Below are 15,555 nucleotides of genomic sequence, written 5' to 3'. Positions count from 1 at the left end.
GCTGCAATCTCAAAACATTATTTCTGGAAACTGAAAAGAATCCCAGGTACATGATCAGAGCAAAGGAGAAACTGTTGGTGGAGGCTGTCAATTAGGGAGAAACCAAGGCATGTTAGCCTTCAGGGGACAGATTTGATGCACACACTCAAGAGCCAAAGATCCTTCACTTCACAAGGGATTGCCAGGAGGCCTGGGATCAGTCTGTGGCTGAGAAGATGAGCCCAGCCACATCATTTCATGCGTTCGGATGCATCTCTGAACAAATGTCATCAACACATTGATGATGATGCTAAGAAAACGGCTGTGCCGTGCCAGCCTACACCTCCGTGGCATATCTGGTACCTGCTTTCCTCCTTTTTGTGGAGAGTCAGACATAGGATGGCAGTGGGGGATGGGCTCTGACCTCCAACTTATGTGTTCTAGGCATCTCAAGTACTGGGGAAGTTCTGGAACTGCTTCAGGCTGTGCGGGGCAAAATCTGATAACCAGTGGCAGCTATGGAGGCCACGAAAAGTCTCAGGTGCAGCCCGGCCACGTGCTTCCTCAGGGCCCTCTTTTTTTTTTTTTTTTTTTTTTAGACGGAGTTTCGCTCTTGTTGCCCAGGCTGGAGTGCAATAGTGTAACCTTGGTTCATTGCAACCTCCGCCTCCCAGGTTCAAGCGATTCTCCTGCGTCAGCCTCCCAAGTAGCTGGGATTACAGGCATGCACCACCATGCCCTAATTTTGTATTTTTAGTAGAAATGGGGTTTCTCCATGTTGGTCAGGCTGGTCTCAAACTCCTGACCTCAGGTGATCCACCCACCTAGGCCGCCCAAAATGCTGGGATTACAGGCGTGAGCCACCACACCCTGCCAGGGCCCTGTTATGAGTGTGTCAGAGGTCCAGGCTGGCCTGCACAGGAAGGTGGTCTCCAAGTCCTCTTTCAGTCTGGACTACACAGGACCACCACACTCAGTGTGAGTGCCCACTCCCATTCCCATGGGCCTTAGCTCCCTAGAGATCTCCCGAACCTTCCCCCACAACACACAAAGACATGGCAGCCATGCCCCGCACACAGCCCACAGCACATACCCACCTGCATTTCATCATAGCTCTATCCAGGATGGTGTGATATGCTGCCCTTTGTTAAAACCTGTATACCTACTGATAGAAAACTCTGAGCTTCTGCTAAGTAATCATATTTTATTTTCTAATGACATGGTGAGTTCTGTTGATAGTGTTTCTTTGCTTTGGTTGCTAAGAGGTTAAGAACCGACTCTGTAACAATCTCTCATATCCGCCTAAAACCCTAGGACTGGCATTTGTGTACTTACCAGCCTTTCCTGCCCTGGAGATCTTATGTGTACACCTTCATTTTGCTGTGACCTCAATTTCTTCATTTTTTTTAATCAAGTTGATTATGCACACATGTTGACATATATATATGTTAGAGAAAGAGAGAGAGAGAGACACAAACTCACAGTCTTCTTCGAAGGAGGTTGGAGAGTATGAAGAGAAAGAGAGAACAGATCAAAAAAAAAAAACTTTTAAGTCATGTGTTCTTACGTTGCAATCTTAGGACAAGATGGGAGCCATGAAGATGCACCTCTAACTTTGGAATAATTTCATCAGGCTCCCTGTTCAGAAGTCCCAAGTAATAACCGTGACCTGTCACATCTCAAAAATAACTTTATAGAAGCTGAACAGCCAAAAAGTCACTTTTGGAGATTATTTATAAACATAGGTGATCCCTGATGGAAATTAATCCATTCATTTTATAGAAGTCAGAAAAAATCGAGAGACTCATTCAGAAAGTACTTGGAAGCAAGCAACCAACCAAGAAGTGGAAACCCATGAATATAGAAAGGACGTGCCTACTGACTGTGTGATAATTATCCCGCCTGCAGACCAGGGACCGCAGCATGAGCAAAATGCTGTGCAGCATAACTGACACCTGAACCAAGGTCATCCTTGGGTGCACCATTCTCGGGATTCAGACCAGTTCATAAATGGTAGTTAATGGCCTGTTCCAAGGAGAATCTCTGCATACCTAATAGCTGTGGGTGACATTTTAGAATATGTATCTATTCAAAGTGACACATACATAGGGAATCTGTGATTAAGCACCTGCCATACAGCCAAAAATATAGCGAACATTTCAGTCAGCGGCTGTGCCAAGCATTGGTAAGCACCTAGTGCATACACAGCTCTGTGTCCCTATTTCCTGCTTCATCCAATGAGTCAAGTAGCATCCACTGGATCTGCTTCCAGAGCTGTGTCGAGAACATCAAGAGATGTCTTAGTGTAGAAGTAGCCACATGAATGGTGACATCGTCATGTCTTTTGCAAAGACGCGCATTCTGCATGTCCCAAGTCTCCTAAAGGTCTTGATTAAAGTTATTTCCAGAAGAGGCAGCAAGATGAAGTGTTCTAATGATCTAGCCCATACCCTGGGAAAAGGGTGACCAAAGCAGAGTGAGTGCCTGGCCTTAAGGAGTTTGTATTCTACTTGGAGAGAGGAAATTATAAATCCCCCATTTTGCTTTTGAGGAAACTGAGGCACAGGCTCACATGATATCCAAAGTCAAATAGCTTGTTAGTGACTGATACAGTTTGAATATTTGTCCCCTGCAAATCTCATGCTGACATTTGATCCCCAGTGTTGAAGGTGCAGCCTAGTGGGAGGCATTTAGGTCATGGGGGTGGATCCTTCATGAATGGCTTGGTGCCGTCCTCACAGTAATAAGTGAGTTCTTGAGCTATGAATTACTGCAATCATTCCTGAGAGCTGATTGTTAAAAAGAGTCAGGCATCTCCCATCAACTCTTGCCTCCTCTTTTTTGCCATGGGATCTGCATAAGCTGGCGCCCCTGTCTTTTCTGCCATGATTGGAAGCTTCCCGAGGCCTCTCCAGAAGTGGATGCTGGTGTCATGCTTCTTGTACAGCCTGCAGAACCACGAGCCAAGTAAACCTCTTTTCTTTATAAATTACTCGGTCTCAGGTATTCCTTTACAGCAGTGCAAACAGAGTCAGGACTAGAACCCAGGATCTGGGGTTATTTGGGATGTGGCCGATGCTGCCAAGGCTCTACTTGCTTTATTTCAACCCCACCACTTCAAGTGCTCCAAATAGCTACCAAATTGCCAGCATCTGCATCTCTGTACCTGGTGGTTTTGCTGGATCCACAGAATGCTGTTCTGTTTCCTGCGTGGCAAATCAGAAGTGCCAGGGAATTAGCATCCCCCACAAGCAGCCCCAACCAATGACTGACAGGAAATGGTGCACAAATACCCAGCTCCTCCACCCATTGGGAAGGATCATTCTGCAGTTTCTCTTTTGCATCATTTCCCTGCAAGTCTTCCCTGCCCTCCTGAATGAACTGCTTGTACCTGAATCCTTATTTCTAAGAACATAGAACACACAGGCAACCAAAGTGAAAAGAGACCCATGGGGCTGTCAAACTTTAAAACTTCTGCACAACAAAGGAAATGATCAACAGAGTGAAACGGTAACTTATAGAATGGGAGAACATGTTGCAAATCCTGTATCTGAGAACAGGCTGATATCCAAAATACATAAAGAACTCTTACAACTCAACAGCAAAAAAAAAAAGCCAGATTAAGATATGGGTGAAGGACTTGAACAGACATTTACCAAAAAGACATTCAAATGTTCACCATCACTAATCATCAGGGAAATGAAAATCAAAACTATAAAATCTCACACTTACCAGGACAGCCACTATCAAAAAAAAAAAAACCCAGAAAATAACAAGAGTTGGTCAGGATGTGGAGAAATTGGAACTCTTGTGATATACAATAGGATAGTATTCAGCCTTAATAAGGAAATCTACTAGGTACAGAGGTTCACATCTCTAGTCCCAGCTACTTGGGAGGCTGAAGTGAGAGGATCACTTAAGCCCAGGAGTTTGAGGCCAGCCTGGGTAACATAGCAAGACCTCATCTTAAAAAAAGAAGGAAATTCTGTCATATGCTACAACTTAGATGAACCTGGAGGACATTATGCTAAGTGAAATAAACCATTCACAAAAGGACAGATACTGCATGATTTCACTTATATGAGGTATCTAAAGTAGTCAAACTCTTGGAAACAGAAAGTAGAATAGTAGTTGCCAGGGGCTAGGAGGTAGGGGGAAAGGAGTTTTTCAATGGGTGTAGAATTTCAGTTTTGTAAGATAAAAAAGCTCCAGAGATCTGTAACACAACAATGTGCATATAGGTAACATTACTGTACTATACACTTAAAAATGGTTAAGATGGTAAATGCTATTTTTTATCACAACAAATAATAATAAACTGAAAAATATGTAGGTAAGAAATAACTAGAAAGTATCACTAGCAGGCAGGCAATATGATAAAGGGGAAGAAACGTGGTCTTAGCAGTCAGTAGAGCCAGGTCTCAGTCCTGGCGCCCCATGACTAGCTGCTAAGTTGGAAATTCCCATTGTTGTGTCCCACAGCACTTGGTACACTGAATGCTTTCCTATGGGCAACTTGCTGATACAGAGTCTGTCAGGGAAAGAGGCACTCTGCACCTACAGGAGGTAAGTTGAATTCAGTTTTAGGTGTGTTTCTACGGGGATGGAATTACAGGAGAAAACAGCTTTACTCCTGAGACAACCACAAAACTCTGCTTGGTTTAATGCAAAGGAGCCCAACCCAGTGACATCCTGGGTGGGATTTTCCTAGCCACCTCGCTCTGAAGAGTGATGCACAGGACGCCTGCTTGCCAAGCTTCACTGCCCCACAGGTGCACTCTCAGCAGCCACCTGTATGGTCAGTGAAGGGACCTTCACAAATGACAAGAGCTCAAAGGAGGGGAGCCCTGAACCCTAAGTTGGAAGGACAGTAGGAGGGGCAGTGAAAGGTGTTCAGTGGAATTCCAGAAGCCAGGTGAGGAGGAACACCCAGGCGAGAGGAGGTGGATGAACCTACCTAGCCGACAGACATGCTGGGGAGTCCACCGCGGTCTTAGGAGTGGGCTGCTGGTGGTAGGTGTATATCCATTCCCTTCCTCTCTAGGCTCTGCCTCCGAGCTCCTTGGGCGAGAAGCTGTCTCCCTCATCATTAAACATGTCACCCTCTGTAGCAAGCACACAGCAGGTTCTTGGTCAGTGTATGCTGAACTCATTCCTTTAGATTTAGGCTCTAAGGCTCAAAGACATATTGGCACAAAGATGGCCCACTGGGTCTCCACGTGGCTGGAGTGTGACTCAGCCCCTGCCTGCTGCAACATAAATCCTTGTGTTAATGCATAGCCTTGTACAGGGCTTGACATGTGAAGGTGGAAATATATTAATCCAAGGTCTGCACTAATTGGCTCTAACAATCCCAGCCTTGGGCTCCCTGTAACTGCTACCATGCCACTGACCTAATAATGACAATTTATGTGGCAGCAAAAGTGCACAGAATCTGAAGGATTTGTTTTGCTGACTTTAAAGAAAACACTCACGGGTCATAACAATATGAAAATGTTACCTGAGAGAAACAAGAAATGGGGAAAGGATTCCCTATTTAATAAATGGTGCTGGGAAAATTGGCTAGCCATAAGTAGAAAGCTGAAACTGGATCCTTTCCTTACTCCTTATACGAAAATTAATTCAAGATGGATTAGAGACTTAAATGTTAGACCTAATACCATAAAAATCCTAGAGGAAAACCTAGGTAGTACCATTCAGGACATAGGCATGGGCAAAGATTTCATGTCTAAAACACCAAAAGCAACGGCAGCAAAAGCCAAAATTGACAAATGGGATCTCATTAAACTAAAGAGCTTCTGCACAGCAAAAGACACTACCATCAGAGTGAACAGGCAACCTACAGAATGGGAGAAAATTTTTGCAATCTACTCATCTGACAAAGGGCTAATATCCAGAACCTACAAAGAACTCAAACAAATTTACAAGAAAAAAAACAAACAACCCCATCAAAAAGTGGGCAAAGGATATGAACAGACATTTCTCAAAAGAAGACATTCATACAGCCAACAGACACATGAAAAAATGCTCATCATCACTGGCCATCAGAGAAATGCAAATCAAAACCACAATGAGATACCATCTCACACCAGTTAGAATGGCAATCATTAAAAAGTCAGGAAACAACAGGTGCTGGAGAGGATGTGGAAAAATAGGAACACTTTTACACTGTTGGTGGGATTGTAAACTAGTTCAACCATTATGGAAAACAGTATGGCGATTCCTCAAGGATCTAGAACTAGATGTACCATATGACCCAGCCATCCCATTACTGGGTATATACCCAAAGGATTATAAATTATGCTGCTATAAAGACACATGCACACGTATGTTTATTGCAGCACTATTCACAATAGCAAAGACTTGGAATCAACCCAAATGTCCATCAGTGACAGATTGGGTTAAGAAAATGTGGCACATATACACCATGGAATACTATGCAGCCATAAAAAAGGATGAGTTTGAGTCCTTTGTAGGGACTTGGATGCAGCTGGAATCCATCATTCTTAGCAAACTATCACAAGAACAGAAAACCAAACACCGCATGTTCTCACTCATAGGTGGGAACTGAACAATGAGATCACTCGGACTCAGGAAGGGGAACATCACACACCGGGGCCTATCATGGGGAGGGGGGAGGGGGGAGGGGGGAGGGATTGCATTGGGAGTTATACCTGATGTAAATGACGAGTTGATGGGTGCAGCACAGCAACATGGCACAAGTATACATATGTAACAAACCTGCACATTATGCACATGTACCCTACAACTTAAAGTATAATAATAATAAATAAAAAAAAAAACTTGTTACTTTTTATGTGAGTTTTTTGAACATTTATAAATGTTAAATATATTGTGATTCAAATAAAAAATATATATATTATTTGAAAAAATAAAAAAATAAAAAATAAATGCAATTAAAAAAAAAAAAAAAAAATGTTATTTCCCCTGTTGAGCCACATCACAGAAAGCTGGGGACAAAAATCCTATTCAAAGAGATGGTCCCACCAATGCTTTATGCTTTCTCAGTCACAGACTGTGGGAAGACAGGGGACAGATGGGCAGGACATCCATGCTGGCTTCCCTATTGGGTCTGCCTTCTGTAGCCAGGGCTATATGCAGGGGGTTTCCAACTGTAGCAGGGAGATAAAAATTGTTATTTAAAACCCAAATTGACTGTGGCTGCTTTTGCAAGCAGCATGATTCTTTTATATTACAGGCTAGTAGGGTGGAACTCTTCCTGCTTCCATTTTAACTGAGCACCAAGACAACAGACACCCAATGCCGAAGAACCTGTAGACACATCTCCAAAGGCAGAATTTATCAAGGTCGGATGCAGAACCTCGTCCACTGCCTGAGAACTCTCTCACCCTCTCCATGAATACAGAAAGCAATTATATCTTTGGAGCACTGTGATCCAGATATGACCACAGATTATACACCACAGACTGTGCTGTGAATCCCACCTCCTGCTACAGGCTCCGTGGCCCCTACAGCTGGAGGATGGGAGGGCTGAGTCCTGACTCCCACCTGAAAAATCAAGAGGTCAAAGGTGAGCAAGAAGAGTTCTGAACAAGAAGAGTGCTGAGCAAAGGATGTGTTTCCCAAGGATCCAATGTGTGCCCCGTGGAAGAGAAAGCCAGCTCTGGGATATCTTAGGGTCAACAGGGCCACCTAGGGGGCCAGAGAGATCTTGATCTCAGCCACAAGAAGTCAGGATAAGACTCCTTGCCTCGGGCTGCCGGAGGTGTCTCTAGCTGCTACCCAGAACACAGGGCTGCTCAAAGGGACGCAGTCAAGGAACCCACCTGGGAAGCTGTGAAGAGCTTTCCAAATCCCAGCACGAGGGATGCAGTCAGCTCTCCGCACCTGCCAGGCCCAGGAAGCAGGAAGCCAGTTCCCCGCAGAGCCAGCAGGAGTGAGATGGACCCTCCCTCCTCCAGCACCTCCAGCATCATCCTGCAAAGGTGGACAAACTAAGAAAAAGCCACTCATGTCCCCAACTCTGAGCCAAGCTGGGAGAGAGGCAAATACTTGTCATCAAATTGAGGTAAGATCTGGGACTGGACATTCGAATTACTGAACTGGGATTTAAAGTCCCTAAAATGGTCTATTACCCAAGAACAGAGAGAGAGGCTGTGGGTCTGATAGTTTCACCCAGGGGCAGAGCAAAGTCACCAGCACTAAGTAGCCTTGAAAGGGGAATAGGGGACAAACTAAAGCTGCATTTGATCCCAGCCCACCAGTCATACATTCCACACCCTGGTTATTATATCAGTGGGGATGAAACCTCTGTTCTCCTTGCATAGACTGAGAGCAGAGAGATGTATTCCAGGATCCATTCTCCCCTCTGCCATGGAGGCAGAACTGTAGCTGGGCACAAGGTTGCAGGCCAGGCCACAGCTCAGGCTCTGCATAGCTGCTGGAGCCAGGTGACTAGGCTCTTGTCCATGGGATATGAGTAGTGACCATACATGCAACTTCCTGGGCTGGTCCTGTGGACACCAGTGTGGACTCTTCCACACATCCTTTCATTCTCACTGGCAGTTCTCCAGCCAGGGGTGGGGGAGCAGCGGATGGAGGGAACTTGCTTCTCTGGATGATCTCATGGAGTGCAGCTGGACTTCCCATCCATCCACAGATCCATTACAGGAGGGGAAAATACGGTCTGTGTTTTGAGGCATTGCCTGGTAAGTTACTTTTACTTCATCTTTACCTTATCAACCCTAACATGGGAAAGCTGCAAAACCTAGAGCAAGTGTCTGTTGCACAGTGCATCACTGGACCGTTGGATTTGCAAAGGGAAGTCCAGAGATGAGTTTCTGGCTAGGGACCACTGAATAGCTCTACATAATACAATAGGAATTTTTTCCAGCATCGTGAGAGATGGAAAGTGGTGATAGGCAAGTGGAAACCAAACACAGTAGGCACCTGGATTTTGAGTAGTTGAGAAGGCTGGAAAGGTTTTTTTCTGAAGAGAAAGAATGCTAATATTCAGTATTAAATTAGCCACTACATGAAGTTTGCTGTAACTTCTCTCACTATTACCTCAGAATTTTTCATAAAAGCCCACCTCACTGAGCTACTTCATGTGCGTTGTTTTGTTTTGTTTATGCTACATTAGGATAATAATTTCAAACTTACTAATTATTGATTTTTTAAAGGCATATGAGAGAAAATAGCATAGTGAGGCCCCATGTGCCCACCACCCAGCCTCAGCACTTAGCAACCCATGGCCAATCTTGCTTCATCGCTACACCCATCCATTTTTTTCCTCCCGAGACAATTCTGAAGCAAATCCTTCTTGATGGGAGTACTCAACACCACTTATAAAGTAGTCTTGCCAAAACAAATCCACAAACCGTTGAAAGGGTTGATTGGATTCTGTTTTGATTTCTTTTGGCAACACGACTTCATAAGTGGTGTTGGAAACTTCCACAGGGAGACACATAATATCCAGCCTTCTCATTTCATGACATTGAAACCATTGATGATCATTCAATGTAGCCATTAATTACTTCACTAGGGCTTGCAAAATGGTGGCATTCTAATTGTATCATTCCTTCTGTATCCATTAGCCTCTGTGAAGAGAAATTTTCCCCAGCAAATTTTTTGGTTATTTGGTTATTCTGAAGTACAGTTGGTATGATAAACACAGGATTAAAAAATTATTAATTTCCTTTTATTTGCCACCTTTCAAAATAATGAATGGGTTCCCTAGAACCCAAGGGTTACAAATGAGGCATATTATTCTTATCATTATCATTATGAACTCCTTATTTAAACATATTTAATGCATTTGATATCATGTAGTTATTCTTATTGATAGTCAAATTGTCTTATGTTCGACCAGTAGAAGCCATTTTGATATCACTCAGTAATCTTGGAGAGTTTTCTCTCCTAAAAGAGAATAAATTAGGCAGGTCTGTTTCTCACATTTGGGTCAATCTCAGGGCAGAATAATGAAGTAGTTTCAAAAAGCATAGCATAAAGTGATAATTTGGCCAAGAGAGAACCTAGCCAGAAGTAACTAGAAATGAGTAACTAGAAGTAACTAGGAATTTACAAAAACTTTGGTGAAGGCATTTGACTTCCCACATGAAGACATAAGATGAAAGATGAAGCCCATGTTATCTGGATAATACAGGCGAAGATACCCACCTCCGACATCTGGTTCATGTAGCACAATTGTGGCAGAGGTGCTATTTTCTTCTCCAGGGTTTTTCCATCCATCCTGCTTACTGAGGCCTTTACCCTCCAGGTGTATCCCTCTGGTGTCTTGAACTCAAGTTCCCACCACCTCAAACTCTTTGTCTAGCATCTCCTCCAGAAAGTGTCTAGTATGCTCATTCTCAGTGAAACATACAGGTTAATCCTAACATTTCACATCTTGCTTAATTAGTTCACTTCCCCTGACAACTCTACTAAGTAGTCAAAATAGCAATAACCCTTCCAGAAAACAAGATGTTTTCTGGAAAAGCCTGGTAAAGTGGTAAAGGTCAGAGTCATTCCTTCCAGATTCTAGTCCAGGACCGCCAATAATTAACTGTGTATCCTGGAAAAGCACTTCCCTTCTTTGGGCCCCAGTTTCTCTAGTATCTAAAGCGATTGGAGTCGTGGTGTCAAAAGTCCTTTTCACTTGGAACATTTTGTCGTGTAGGTGAAAAGACATTGAAAGGTAAAAAGCATCATGTTAAGTAAACATGCTTAACTATACAACACTCATTTGAGGCATTGTTTTTCTTTAAAGTGTGTTATTGGAAAACTTTGAGAGAATTATTCAGGTAACTAAAACATTAAGGATTTGAATCCACATGCTGTAGACCACCAGAAAGAAATTTTTGCAAAGCCCATGGTCTATTAACATGCAAAAGTCTCCTGAGATACAGACTTACTCAATGGGAACATTATAGAATAGCATAAATATGACTTGTCTTGATTACATAATTATTTGCTTCCTATCACTTAGGTCTTCCTGGTAAAATTTCAGTTCTTTGAGTTGTGTCTTATCATCAGGGATCCAAGCAAAAATGTGATAGTATATTTTCAGAAATTGATTGATAGCAAATGACCATGCATTACCCCCTATTCCCAGGGCTGGCCCAGAAATAGGCCACACCATAAACCATTAAATGAGTATTTATTGTGTTAAACTCGTGTTCTCAGCCCTGGATCCCCTGGAGATCAAGAAGAAATGTATCTGTTATCAAAGAGTTTACAACCCAGTTGGGAGTAGAAGATAAATGAATACACAAGACATAGCATCCAACAAAACAATAAGTATTGGACTGAAATCGTAAATTGCCTGACACTGCCCTTGAAACATCCTGTCTTCAGAGAAGGAAAGGATCCAGAGAGGGTCTGGGAGCTAAGGCAGGCTCTATGGAGAAGTAAATAAAAGCCAGGACCCTGCTTTACCTTTTCTCAAATAGGAAACACCTATTTTACCGTCATCATATATGATCAGGTGGAAAGGACCAATACTAAGAAAGTGAAAGTTTCCTCAAAACCGTGCACCCAAGAGAAAAAACACTGTTAGTAGGTCAGGATTGGTACACACCTCCTTGGAAGACTCTGTTGGCCGCCTACCAATCTATTCACTCTCTCTTCTAACTTTTGTAACTAACTTTTTATTGGAGTAAAAAATACAAAACATGAGATCTACCTTCTTAACACATTTTTAAGTGTTCATTATAGCATTGCTAACTGTAAACACAACGTTATAAAGGAGATCTCTAGAATTTATTCCTCTTGCACAATGAAATCTTTGTATCCATTGAACAGCAACTCCCCTTTTCCCAGTTCCCCCAACCCCTGGCAACCACCATTCTACATTCTGCTGCGATGACTTTGACTACTCTAGATAATTCATATTAGTGGAATCATGCGGTATTTGTCCTTCTATGACTGGCTTCTTTCACTTAACACAATGTTGTCAAGGTACATTCATGCAGCATACAACAAGATTTCTCTCTTTTTTGTGGCTGAATAATATTCCATTGTACACCACATTTTCTTTATCCATTTGCCCATCAATGGACATTTCCATTGTTTCTGTAACTTGGCTACTGTAGACAAGACTGCAACGAACATGGGAGTGCAGATATCTCTTCAAGATTCTGATTTCAATTATTTTGGATAAATACTGAGAAACAGAATTGCTAGATCCTGTGGTAATTCTATTTTTAATTTTTTGAGGAGCTTCCATACTGTTTTCCATAGTGACTGCACCATTTTATGTCAATACAGGACACATGGGATCCAAGTTCTTCACATCCTCACCAACACTTGTTATATTTTGTGACTTTTTTGGTAATAGCCATCCTAATGGGTATGAGGTGGTATCTCATTGTGGTTTTTATTTGCATTTCCCTGATGATTGGTGATGTTGAGCATTTTTTCATATGTTTGTTGGTCATCTGTATGACTCCTTTGGTTAAACATCTATTTGGGCCTTTTGGGCTTGGTTTGTTGGAGTTTCTTGTATATTTGGGATATTAATACCTTATCAGATATATAATTAGCAAACGTTTTCTCCCATTCCATAGGCAGCCCCTTCACTCTGATTGTTCTCTTTGCAAATGCTTTCAGTTCGATCTAGTCTCATTTGCTTATTTTTGCTTTTGTTGATTTTGGTGTCATATCTAAGAAATTATTGCCAAGACCAATGTCAAGATTTTTCCCTATGTTTCCTTCTAGGAGTTTTACAGTTTCAGGCATTACATTTTAAGTCTTTCATCTATATTGAGCTGACTTTTGTGTACGGTGTAAGATAAAGGTGCAATTTCATTCTTTGGCATGTGGATATCCAGCTTTCCTGACACCATTTGTTGAAGAGACTACTCTTTCCCCATTGTGTCCTCTTGGCACCCTTGTCAAAGATCAAGTGACTGTATAGGCATAGGTTTATTTCTGGGTTCTCTATTCTGTTCCACTGGTTTACAAGTCAGGTTTTATGCCAGTATCATATTGTTTTGGTTACTGTAACTTTACAATATGTTTTGAAATCAGGAGGTATGAGGCCTCTAGCTTTGTTCTTTTTTCTCAAAATTGTTTTGGCTATTCAATGTCCTTTGTTGTTTCTATAAATTTGGGGATTTTTTTCTATTTTTGTAAAAACTGCCACTGGGATTTTGATAGGGGTTGCAGTGAATCTCTAGATTGTTTTGGATTGTGCAGACATTTTAATATCCTTAAGTCTTCTAATTCATGAACACAAGCTATATTTCCATTTATTTATGTCTTTCTTAATTTCCTTCTCTTCTTTCTTGTAAGGATGAATTTGATTTTGTTTGAGCATCAGGAGCCCAAATGATTTCAGAGTTCCCTTTCCAGCCTCAGGGGATAAATATGAGCTAGTATTATTCACCCTGGTAGTTCCAAAATTAGTTCTAGAGACTGGTAAGGCTCAGGCATCAGATTCAACCCTAGTTAATTAACATAACGGAAGTCGGCTGGGGCTTTAAGAAGAAGTTTCCCTTCTTAATAAAAGAGAAACACAAGAAGAGATGGTTCTTCCTGACTTTGGACATTGCCAACTAATGAAAGGAAGTCTGAAGGAGTTGCAGCCAACTTACACCCTTTAAAGAAAGTCAAAAGAATGTCTCAGTGGGAAACTAAGAGCCCTGACATTCTTAAGCTGGAAAATTAGCCAACCCTATAACCAACCAGGCTCTGACCTCCTGCCATGTAACATAATAAACCTCTCTTAATGTTCAAGGCACTTTTGATTAGGTATTTTGTGACTTGCAGCAGCAAACGTAAACCAAACATCTAAGTTTTCTATATATGAATATACACAATTATACATAAATGAGCATATACCATACAAGGTGCCTCGCGACCTACCTTGTTTCATTTATCAACATGTCATAAGGGTCTCTCCATATCATAAAGAAAGCCTTCTTCACCATATACATGCATATGTTTAAGTCATATATATCTGAAATAATGCAATAAGGTGCTAAGAACCAAGAACTCCCATTCCAGTTCAGAGTAAGGTACAGTGAACACACTATGTCAAGTCTCTTCCATTGAATGAAATTATAAAACTTGGAAAGAATGCCTGGAGCAGTTATTTGAGAACTATAAAAGTAAATCACAGCAGGTAAATTAAGAAATACCAGAATTCAAAGTATTATACTGTGAGATTGATGGTAATTTTTCTATTTTACCTCCAGTTTCCCCTGGCCTATACCCAAGGAAGCCCAGAATCCAGAAGTGGGTGTCAGGACGTGGACAGAAAGAGCACCAGCAAAGCCCTCTAGTTCTGGTTTAACACGCTGGAAAAAGGTCCTCTAATTCTCAGAGAGAGTGGGGGAAATCCCACACTTTTCTTTTCCTTTTTTTTCTTTTTTTCTTTTTTCATTCTCCATTCTCTTACGTCCTAGCCTCAGGGGAATCTCATGGGAGCAGGGGCTGTGAAAGATGTGGCACCAGGATCCCACAACCACCTAAACTCTCAAACAGGGGAAAGTCTCTCTGTTCAGAAGAGCATGGACAAATCCCCCTTGTTTTTTTTTTTAATCTCAGTGTTTTTCCACTGCTTGTCCCCAGGAGCAGGGGCAACCATAGTAGAGCAGAGTAACTAAAGCCACAGCTTTCTGGCCAGAGGATGAAAAAGGAGAAGCCCCAGGAACCAGAATGCACCAGAAAAATCTCAGAGAAGAAATGCTCTAGATGGCCCACACTCGAGTTGCACATGCGTGGATCTGATCTTCAACAGCAAACCAACGACTTGAGAACTACACTAAGAGGCCGCCACCTGCATACCCAACTGGCTGTTGAGGAGCAAATGTGTGCGACAGACATGAATAGCACTATAAATGCTTTTTAAATGAACCCGAAATTGAAACCACATTCCACAGAGGACTGGTCAGCACTCGCAGCCTAAACCCAACCAGGTCGTTGGCCTATTAAAAAAAAATTATCAACTTCTCCATAGGATTTAAATAAGGCACAGAGTTTCATAATATCAAAACATTCAGGACATAATCCAAAATTGCTCAGCAGTTACAGAACCAGGAAAATCTCAATTAGTATGGAAAAAGACAAACAACAGATGCCAACACCAGATGACACAGATGTTGGAATTTTCTGACACAGATTTTAGAAAAAATGTTCCAAGAAGTAATGGTTAACACTCCTGAAATGAAAAGGTATAAAGTCTCAGCAGAGAAATCCAAGATAGAAAAAACAACCAAATGGAAATTTTTATATCAGAAAAATACAATAACCAAAATAAAGAACTCACAGGATAGGCTAAAAGCAAAATAGAAATGGCAGGAAAAAAAGTCAGTGGATTGAAGAAAGGTAAATTTTACCAAATGATCAAATATTAGTGTTATCAAAGTCTCAGAAGAAAAAAATAAGTGGTTCTGAACAAGTTTTTGAAGAAATAATGGTTTAAAACTTTCTAAATTTGGCAAAATATGAGCCTACAGATCCAAAAAGCTCAGCAAAGCCAAATAATTCATATCTAGATACATCATCACAAACTTCTAAAATCTAAACACACAAAAAATGTGAAAGCATCTAGAGAAAAATGATACATTAGTTATAGGGAAACAACAATTC

The sequence above is a fragment of the Macaca thibetana genome, chromosome 12 (genome assembly GCF_024542745.1).
Source record: "Macaca thibetana thibetana isolate TM-01 chromosome 12, ASM2454274v1, whole genome shotgun sequence".
Taxonomy (NCBI): domain Eukaryota; kingdom Metazoa; phylum Chordata; class Mammalia; order Primates; family Cercopithecidae; genus Macaca; species Macaca thibetana.
This window is presented reverse-complemented; position numbering follows the sequence as displayed.